This window comes from Euphorbia lathyris, chromosome 5 (genome assembly GCF_963576675.1).
Source record: "Euphorbia lathyris chromosome 5, ddEupLath1.1, whole genome shotgun sequence".
NCBI classification, from domain to species: Eukaryota; Viridiplantae; Streptophyta; class Magnoliopsida; order Malpighiales; family Euphorbiaceae; genus Euphorbia; species Euphorbia lathyris.
This window is the reverse complement of record NC_088914.1, coordinates 49,734,467-49,745,203: the sequence shown is the minus strand read 5'-3', so window position 1 is coordinate 49,745,203 and position 10,737 is coordinate 49,734,467. Positions and strand designations below refer to the sequence as shown.

Sequence of the window (10,737 nt, the reverse complement as noted above, 5' to 3'; positions counted from 1 at the left end):
CGTAAGGCCTTTTATAGGTGTTTTTTGGGTAACCGCCGATGGCGGTTACTCCTTAGTGGGCCACGTTCTGAGGGCGGTTACCCCTTTTTAGGCCATGTTCCTTTCGTGGCTTTCATGGTAACGAACGTGGTTCTGAGTGGGAGTCTTGACGCTCCGTTTAGGAATTCGGGGCGGTTTACTCGCTGCGCCCGCTTCCTTCATTCGGGTCCCGTCCAATCTTAGCCCATGGGGCTTTAATATGGGTTGGACTTGCGAAATGAATATAACCCGTTTTGGGCTTCGCGGGTTATCAATGATAGGTCCAAGTAATGACATATGGCAATCTATATGTCAAAATTAGAATAACTTGTTTTATAAATGTAGGACATGTGTCCTACATGTTTACACCTCAAATATTTTTTTGTTAATTGATATAATTAATATTATAACTATACTATCAACATGAAAGTCAAGCTTTATATTCACTTTTGTTTCTGGAAAGATGTCCACTCAAAGGTATAAATCAATACCTCATCAATATTGATAATTATTAATTCATCAAATATTTTTAATTTATTCTTCACCTTCTTTTTATTATTTTTATTATTATTTTTTTTAAATAAAATAAAATTGGAAATATACTTTCTACGTGTAGTCATTGGAAAATATTAATTTTGATTCTTTTAATTTATAACTTTTTATAATATTTACCCAAACTTTCTAATTTACACCTAAACCATTAAATTAAACACAATAATGACATAATCTAATTTTGAATACTTTAAATTTTCAGACACGGACGTGACAATTCTACCCACCTTAAAGAATTTCGTCCTCAAAATTCATATCGACCTTTTTTCGTCCTTGAAATTCATATCGACCTTTTCACTATCGAACTATATATCCCTCAGGATTTCTATCTCCAAATTTTCATATTCCAAAATCACAATCCACATTAGGTCCGAAGACAAATAACCTAGAGCTCTGATACCAAATTATCATACCCGATGCCGATTTGGGTCGGGTGTGATATTCAAAGTCAGCAGCTTCGTAGTGAAGGCAATGGTTCTCTCTTCTGGATCCTTCTTCTTGCTGGGCTGAATCAATTCATAAGCTTTGGATCCATTTTGACTTCTTTCTTCATTCACTTGGGCTTTTGACTCTAGCTCTTGGGCTTTGGCTTTAATTCAACTTTATTATACTTATATATATCTTAAATCATCCAATAATACTCAACAAACACATTACTATAACATAAATCAAAGCTTTAAATTTAATGTGTTAACAATTATGCTTAGAGATATTTGTTAAGCCCAAAATATACCTAAAATATCATCGATAATTATATCAATATTGCTACGAATTTATGCTATTTATAACTGTTTAGAAAGCTTTTATTCTCGAATATGTTTCTTTCTTGTAAGGTACATAAATATTTGGTAAAATCCAAATAGGAACGAAAAGAGCTCAAAAACAGAAGAAAAACCCTACAAAAGGAGTCGAAGACGACAGAAATTAATAACGCCAAATCGAGGACGCGAACGAAAGCAGAAGAACTGAAAAACGTTCCGTACCGCGACCGCGGCCCCCACATTCTCGGTCGCGACACGCGTTCCTCAGTTTTCCCTTCCTTCCGTTTGAAGACCAATTGATGCTCCCCCATTCTCGGTAGAGAATTTAATATTCTCGGTACGAGCAGGAGTTTGTAGAGGCCTAGTTGCACACTTTCGTTTTCGACGAAATACGATCGTTCGGGTGGATAAAGACGTCCTTTCGCAACGGACACGATCCTTCACAACGGACACGACACTTCAATCAAGACTCTTCAACATCTATAAATAAAGAGTTGATGGAGAGTTGAAGATATGTAGAAAAAAGAGATTAGTATAGAATTTATGCAGAATTTCGAGTCAAGTGATTCAGAAGTTAGATTTCGATTCTGTAAAAAAGCAATATGATGTACACACATTGTTTATTCAATAATAACAAGTTTAGTAGCGTTTAGACATTGTTCCAGTTTAGTTTTCATTTTGGTAGTAGACCGACCCAGTCTCTATTACGAAGATTCAACGAGAAGATTGAGTAGAGGATCCGCCCCTGAGCCTGACAAACTCTAACGAAACCCAAGGAAAGGATTGACAACCCGTTCACTTGCAAGTCGTCGAATGTTTCCATGCTCCATTTACCTCTGTAAACTTGTATCAATTTATATTTCATCTAATAAAGTCTGTTCTATTCGATAGATTTTTATGCAGCACTTATGGTAACCAATCCTCTAAAGTGACTGCTGGTGTTTTCATTAAAACGTATTTAATTCAAAATCTTTACAAGGAAACTTTGTTGAACACTTAGGCAAATTATTATCTCGAAAGAGTTTTAATTTGATTAAGGGCAATTATCCCGGAAGGGTTTTGTCATGTTCAAAGCCAATTAATTAGAGGTTCCGTCATTTATTTCATCTTTATAATTCGTACAAAGTTTAAAGTTGTTTTCTTTGCTTAATGCAAACAAATACATCTGTTTACTTTTCTAAAAAGTACTAAACGTTCCTATCTTGCAAATTCATTCTTAAATCAGAATATTCTCTAACGTTTTCATACTCTAATCTAATTCTCATTCTAACAATTTCAAAACCAAAACCGATTAAACGATTTTCGATTTTCCATATTATAAACCTTAAAAGTAAATTTAACTGATTATAAGTAAGTTTTGTTCGAAAAACGTTCCCTGTGGGATCGATATCTTTTATTACTACAAGCGTATACCGTGCACTTGCAGGAATCGCTCAACAAGTTTTTGGCGCCGTTGCCGGGGAACGCCAAAATTTTTGACAAAATTTTAAATTTTTCGTGTTTTATTACGAATCTAGGTTTATTCATACTTATTCAAACTTTTATATTTTAGTTATTTTCAATTACTAACATATTTATTTTTCAAATTCTGTTTTGTAGGTAGTTTCGGTTCGTGCGAAATTTTAAGTTCATGCGCAGTTCTCGAAGTTCAGGCACGTCACCGGATCCTATTGACCCAGAAATTGAAAGAACTCTTAAAAAGAACAAGAAAGAAAAGAAAAAGAAGAACAAAACCCCAATAAAAACTAGAATTACCGAGCCAGAAGTTATGGCTACACTTATGGATTACGTTAGGCCAGGAGTGGCCGGTGTAACAAACAGTATAGTTAGACCCCAAATTAATGCAAACCAATTTGAAATTAAGCCTGCGTTGCTTAATATGTTGCAAAATAACGTAACTTTTTACGGGTTACCTAACGAAAATCCTAATACCCATTTGACAAATTTCTTAGAAATTTGTGAGACTTTTAAAATTACCGAATGTGACTGCAGAAGCAATCAATCTTCGCCTTTTTCCTTTTACTTTGAAGGATCGAGCCAAAGAGTGGTTAACTTCTATGCCAGCCACAACATTTGAGACTTGGGAGCAATTAGCCCAAGCATTTTTATCAAAAAATTTTCCTTTAGCAAAAACCGCAAGAGTCATTAAAGAGTTAACATCTTTTTCTCAAAATGATAATGAAACTCTTTATGAGGCTTGGGAACGTTTTAAAGAACTTCAACGTTTATGCCCACACCACCAATTGCCCGCTGAACTTTTAATGCAAACATTTTATAATGGACTAAATCCTACAACTAGAGGTTCATTGGACGCTATGTCTGGAGGGTTATTCATGAAGAAAACATCTGCCCAAGCAAGAGAACTTTTGGAGGAAATGGCAATCAACAGCAGTATGTGGCCTGCGGAACGTGGACACGTACCAACAGTGAAACCATCATCCTCAGCAACTTCATCAGGTAAAGGTATAGTGCATCTTGATCCAGTTGCGATGTTGCAAGCCCAATTTTCTGCCTTATCACACAAAATTGATAGGTTTATGGCACCGTGTGATCCTAATGGTAAGCCAATCCAAACAGATTTGGATTACGAAGGTATGAGTGAAATTGAACAGGTAAATTTTGTCCAAGGGCAAAATCAAAATAATAACCCTTACTCCAATACATATAATCCTGGGTGGAGAAATCATCCTAACTTTAACTGGAGAGATAATAATAATAATACTAATGCTAATCAAAATCGTACTGCTAATTATCAAAATCAATCAAGAGATACGATTAGCACTTTATCTTCTAAAATCGATAAATTTATTAATGCTATGAGCGGAAAAATAAGTAATCACGACGATGGTTTTAAACGGATCGAGAATAAATTCGATCAGCTTATTAAAAACCAATCATCTAGCATCCATAATTTGGAGATTCAAATTGGTCAACTCGCTAAATCAATTCCATCCCGCAAAGAGGGAAGTCTTCCAAGCCATACGGAAGAAAATCCGAAAGATCATGTTAAGGCTATCACTCTTCGTTCAGGGAAAAATTACTTAGGTCCGGAAATGCCCGGAAATTCGACTTTACCTGGAACTGATTTACCGAAGCCCAAAGAAGATACATTAAATCAAAAAGATGCACCAATTGACTCTAGTACAAAAACTTTTGTACCCAAACCACCTTTTCCACACAAAGTCCGCAATAAGGACTATGATAAACAACTTTTAACATTTTTAGACAAACTTAAGAATTTACATATTAATTTAACGTTTATGGATGCGATTACGCAAATTCCCAATTATGGTAAATTCCTCAAAGATTTAATTTCAAAGAAAATCAGCTGGGAAGGAATTTCATCCATTTCACTAACTGAAGATTGTAGTTCGATTGTGTCAAGTAATTTGCCCACAAAACTCAAAGATCCCGGATGTTTCACCATTCCGTGTAAATTGGGAGATATTGAATTTTCCAGTTGTCTCTGTGATTTAGGAGCAAGCATTAACTTGATGCCATTATCTATTTTTAATAAGTTAGGCTTAGAAGAAGACATCAAACGTACCAATATGATTTTGCAATTAGCGGATCAAACCACTAAAAGACCATACGGTATAATTGAGGATGTTTTAGTTAAAGTTGACAAATTTATTTTTCCTACCGATTTCGTTATTTTAGATTTTGCTTATGACGTAAATTGTCCGCTAATCTTTGGTAGACCGTTCATGAACACGGGACGTGCTCTAGTTGATGTGTCGGAAGGGAAAGTAGTTTTAAGAATAGGCGATGATAAGATTGAGTTTGATATGAATCAAGCGATGAAATATCCTATGGAGGATTTCGCTTGTATGAAACTTGATTTAATTGAAGAATGTGTAAATGACATTGTTCAAAAAGAAGAAATAATAGAACCTATAATGAGTGAGAAACTAGAAGATAAGGACCCAGAACCTTTGATTCGAGAAGATGGGCCAGTTCCGCCTTCAATTATAGTTCCACTTAAATTAGAACTTAAAGAATTACCAAGTCATTTGAGGTACGCTTTCTTAGGCGAAGGCGATTCTCTACCTATAATTATCTCTAACAAATTAACACAAGTCCAAGAAGAGAAATTGAAAGAAGTTGTTAGAAATAGGATAGGAAGTATGGGTTGGCAAATTTCAGACTTAAAAGGTATTAATCCGAGCATTGTAATGCCCAGAATTCACTTAGAAGAAGATAAGCCACCTAAAGCGGATAGGCAAAGACGCCTAAATTCGAATATGAAAGAAGTAGTCAAAAATGAGATTACTAAACTTCTAGACAATGGAATCATCTACCCTATCTCGGATAGTGAATGGGCTAGTCCAATCCATTGTGTACCTAAAAAGGGAGGTATAACAGTTGTAAGGAATGAAGAAGGTGAATTAATACCTACACAAACCACCACTGGTTGGAGGGTTTGTATAGATTATAGAAATCTAAATAAAGCAACTAGGAAAGATCATTTTCCTCTTCCTTTCATTGATCAAATGATCGAAAGGATAGCTGGTCACGCTTTCTACTGTTTTCTAGATGGTTACTCCGAATTCTTTCAAATATACATTTACCCGGATGACCAAGATAAAACAACCTTCACATGTCCTTACGGAACATTTGCATATAGGAGAATGCCCTTTGGTCTATGTAACGCACCTGCAACATTTCAACGTTGTATGACTGCGATTTTTAATGATTTCATTGAAGATATCATGGAAGTTTTTATGGACGATTTTTCAGTTTATGGAGATTCTTTTGATTCATGCCTAGAAAACTTGGATAAAGTTTTGTCTAGGTGTGAAGAAACAAATTTGGTATTAAACTGGGAAAAATGTCATTTCATGGTTGACGAAGGAATTGTTTTAGGTCACAAAATATCTGAAAAAGGATTAGAAGTGGATAGAGCAAAAACTTCAGTAATAGAAAAATTACCCCCTCCAACTACTGTTAAGGGAGTAAGATCATTTTTAGGACATGCCGGTTTTTACAGAAGATTTATTAAGAATTTTTCTGTAATTTTCAAACCACTCACTAATCTACTCATGAAAGATTCCACTTTTGATTTCAATGAAGATTGCGTTAAAGCTTTCGAAACATTAAAAACAGCTTTAGTCAGTGCACCTATTATTGCTAAACCCGATTGGGATTTACCATTTGAAATTATGTGTGATGCAAGTGATTTAGATGTCGGATGTGTTTTAGGTCAAAGGAATGATAAGAAACTTCATGTCATTTATTATGCAAGTCACACACTTTCCGGTGCACAATTAAACTACACCACAACTGAGAAAGAAATGTTAGCTGTAGTTTTTGCATGTGATAAATTTAGGTCATACTTGTTAGGTTCGAAAGTTATTATTTATACTGATCATGCAGCATTAAGATATCTATTTGCTAAAAAGGATGCAAAACCGCTGTAGACACCGAGTCGGAGGACCTGTGACGAAAACCTGGAAACAAGACGGTGGAAGCGATTGATTCTGAAAGTTTCAAAAAGAAAAAAAAAATAATAATAAATAAATAAAATAAATAAGTTACGGTCGGTCGCTGTTGTCGATCGGATAGCTCGCGAATGCTTAACGGCACGGTGCGAGTGCTTAGCGGCGGCTGGCGCGCGTTCGACGACAGTCGGACGCCCGCTCGACGACGCGAAGCGCGCGCTCGACGTCTGTCGGACGCACGCATCCAACCACGAATGGTTCGCGCTCGGTGTCCGAGCAAGACACGAGCTTGGCGGCACGGGACGCGCGCTCGTCAGCCACGAGGCGTGTGCGCCCGACAGCGCGGAACACGCGTTCGACGGTCAGGACGCATGAACGCCCGACGACGCGGAGCGCGAGCTCGACAGCCGCGGGGCGTGCACGCCCGACGACGTAAGACGCGCCCCGGCGGCCGTTGAGCGAGTGCCCGACCGCGTCAGGCGGAAGCCCAGCGGTAGGCGGGCGCGAGCGCCCAACCGCGTCGGGCGGACGCCCAACGGCAGTTGGGCGCGCGCGCCCAACCTCGCGTTGGGCGCTTGCCCAACGCTGTTGGGCGCGCGCGCCCAACCTCGCGTTGGGCGCTTGCCCAACGCTGTTGGGCGACCGCCCAACAATTGTTGGGCGATCGCCCAACAATCGTTGGGCGGCCGCCCAACAATGTTGGGCGGTAGCCCAACGTGGTGTTGGGCGGCCGCCCAACAAGCCTTGGGCGGCCGCCCAACGGCTTTGGGCGACGCCCGATTTGACTGGGGCGCCGCCCATTGATCCGGGACCCGTTTCCCTATAAAAGGGGCACGAATTCCAATGAAAGAGGAGGGAATTTTGGAGCCTTTCTCACTCTAAACATTTTTTTTAGAGAGAGAAATTGAATTTTTTTTGAGAAAAATATTTTTTTTCTCAAAAATTCCGAATTTCCTAAAGTTAAATTTTTACTAAAAAATATAAAAAACGGAAGAAGGCGACTCGTGGAATCAATCGGCTTCGACTGTCAGATACCGAACTTGAGGTATTATCCGAGGACTAGACTCGTTTTATTTTATTTAATTTATTTCTTTTCCTTTATTTATTTTTATGTTATAGTTTTTATTTATTTAGTTATTCTTTTATTTTATCACGTTTTATTTAATGTGGCATATTTATTTAATTTTCGTCTCGTGTTGAATAAATTCGGTTTTGCTTTAAAATAAAAAACCTCGTTTTGATATCCCAATACGAACCGTGATCCGATAAAAAGGTAGTTCGGGTATTGAAAGCGTTGTAACTATAAGTTTTAATTTAAAGGAATTTCCGAATAACGTTTTAAAATAAAAAACGTCGTTTTAGGAACTTCCGTTATTGACTATGATCCATTTTTGGTAGTTCGGAAATCCAAAACGATTGAATTAGATTTAATTTAAAGCTTTTGAATAAATCTGGAAATAATTGGAGGGCTGCTGTAATTTACCATTTCTGTCACTAATTGCTGTTTACCGACGGATTTTCCGTCGGTAAATCTGCTGGAATGTAAAAAATGCTGTTTTGGTCCCTCTTTCTTAACTTTTAAGCTTTTAATCCTTCATATGTATATGTATAGTTATGTAATATATATTTTCAAATTATTTTAGACATTTAGTATATATAATTATTTAGGATGTTTGTATATCATTTTTTATTCCATTTTTAAATATAAGTATATGTATATATATATTTTATTTTTCATTCCTTTTGGGTTATATTGGATTTTATTTTAAATGTTATTTACTTGAGCATTTTGGAGATAATTAGTAGATATTTTGTGGATAATGGGTATTATTTTGATAGTTAAACTACATTATGTATATGTATACATATAGTTTTTGGGGATATTTGGGCTATATTAGTTATCATTAAATAAAATTATTTTGGGTGATAAATGTCATTTTCTTAGTTATGAGTTTTATTTACTATTTTCACATATTTAAAGTATAAATGTATTATATTTAGTATTTTCATATATGTATTATATAGTCTCTTTTCATTAACTTTAATTTCATGTTCCCTTTTTTATTTAAAATGTATATATATATCTATATTATTTTCTTTATTCTTTTGGACCATTTAGGGGTCCATATTTCAAATGGGCTTTACTTGGGAGTGAATTTTGGTTTAATGTGTTTATTGTTGTAATTATATTCAAGTAAGGTTCCACTAAAGAAAAAAGGGAAAATTAAATCACAAAAAGAGTTTTTAATTTAATCATTTAAACTAATGAATTTTTAGAGGTTCCTAATGTAAATAAATAGTGTTTTCTTGACATTTCAAATCGTTTCTCAAAACATCACGCTTTAAAACCTTAGTCCGTTCCAACGACGGATTAAGCGAGCCTTGTAATTAAAATCGTTTTCATTGTAAATAATAAAGTTTTGAATCGTTTTCTTAAATGATTTGTACAAAATAAAATTGACTTGTATGTTTAACCACGTTTTCTTATTAAAGGTTTTTTTATCTTAATGTTTTCAAACACTCGAGTCGTTCCAACGGCGATTCGGGTGAACTTCATCAAACGGGGTTTTAAAACGCACCTAAATCATTCCAATGGCGATTAAGGTGCGAACCATGTAAATAAACTCGTTTTGGAGAAATAAGTTAGTGTAGAATAAACACACGGCATGATATTTAAATAAAGTTGTAAATAAATCACTTCTTTCTTCCCCCTTATCTGTGTATGTATAATATAAATGGGTGATTCTTTACTAATATGGCTTTCCAATAATATATGCTCAAAACGGTTTCTGAAAAAAGAAAGAAAAGGTTTCAAATGAATTTTAAACTTAAAGAAGTATACGATTAGTCCGTTATCGCCTAACATGCTGAGTAGGAGGCCGGTGGTTCATAACCGGGCGATGTCGGGGTGCCTAGTAGCCTTTCTTCGGAAAGGAGCTAGCCTTCTCGGCTCGTACCTAAGTTTTCTGAACCCACACCGGTCTCCCGCAAAGGATCGGTGTTCATTTTTCCATTCGTGGGTGACGACTCTTCCATATCTCCGAGCTCCGGTCCTGCCGAGCAGCTTGATTCCACGATTGGTTGCTTTCGGCGCCAATCACCGCTTACGTCGCCATGAGGTGTCCACCCCCCGGTCCGCCCGGGAGATTAGGCCACGGCACCTCGTCTAACAAGTGGCGACTCTGCTGGGGAAGCGAGAAATTTGATTCCGGAAGGCGTGTATTAAGCCCTTAACGGGGATGGATCGTTTTACTTCTTTTCGTATGCATTCATGTGCATTATTGCAAACCCTTTGGGTAATTTCCGCGAAACCTCTAGCGAGAGTCCATTCGTCGCTCGAAAGAGGCTATTGTAAGTTCCCCCTTACAGTAAGGCGCCAAAGGGTCCCCATCCATTCGTTAGGGGCGAATTTGTGCGGTCCTGTGAGGTCCCGCGGTCAGCCGTGTCAGCATATAGTAGCCTTAAAAGTTTCCATAGGATCACCCGTTACTATTTTTGATGTGATAAATGAATCAATTCGTGTTTTCAAACCGCCACGATACGTGTCTAATCCTAAAGTAGGTAAAGAAAATGAGACGATGTGTTAATATATACTCGTGAATCGACATACTAATTACCCTAAAACATCGAAACAATTTGAACTAAAGACGACTTAGTCATCTCATATGAATGAACATGTGTGACCCGCCTTGTCCCTTTCGGTGTCCCGACGAAGGCACATGTTTAGGAAATGCGTTATGACGTAAGCACGTATTAGTATGAATCGGTTCGGTGTTAAGGATAGTTACATCTCGATATAAAAGACTATATTAACAGTAGCCGTTATTCACATTCTTTAAATAAGTTGGGATAAAACGAGATCATGACGAAACGAAAACGAAGAACATTTCTGTTTCGAACAACCCTGTTGTAACGAAAAAAGTTTCGCACAAGTAGCCCGTCCCTTCCGAATAAAAGACGAGCTT

At 37.1% G+C, this 10,737-nt stretch overlaps 1 non-coding gene across 1 annotated transcript; it reads right to left on the bottom strand.

The window, feature by feature from the left end:
• Window positions 1–3,469: 3,469 nt before the first annotated feature.
• Window positions 3,470–3,576, bottom strand: LOC136231487 (small nucleolar RNA R71). The gene has a single exon (XR_010689866.1). It is a non-coding gene; the product is annotated as a small nucleolar RNA R71 (small nucleolar RNA).
• Window positions 3,577–10,737: the final 7,161 nt, after the last annotated feature.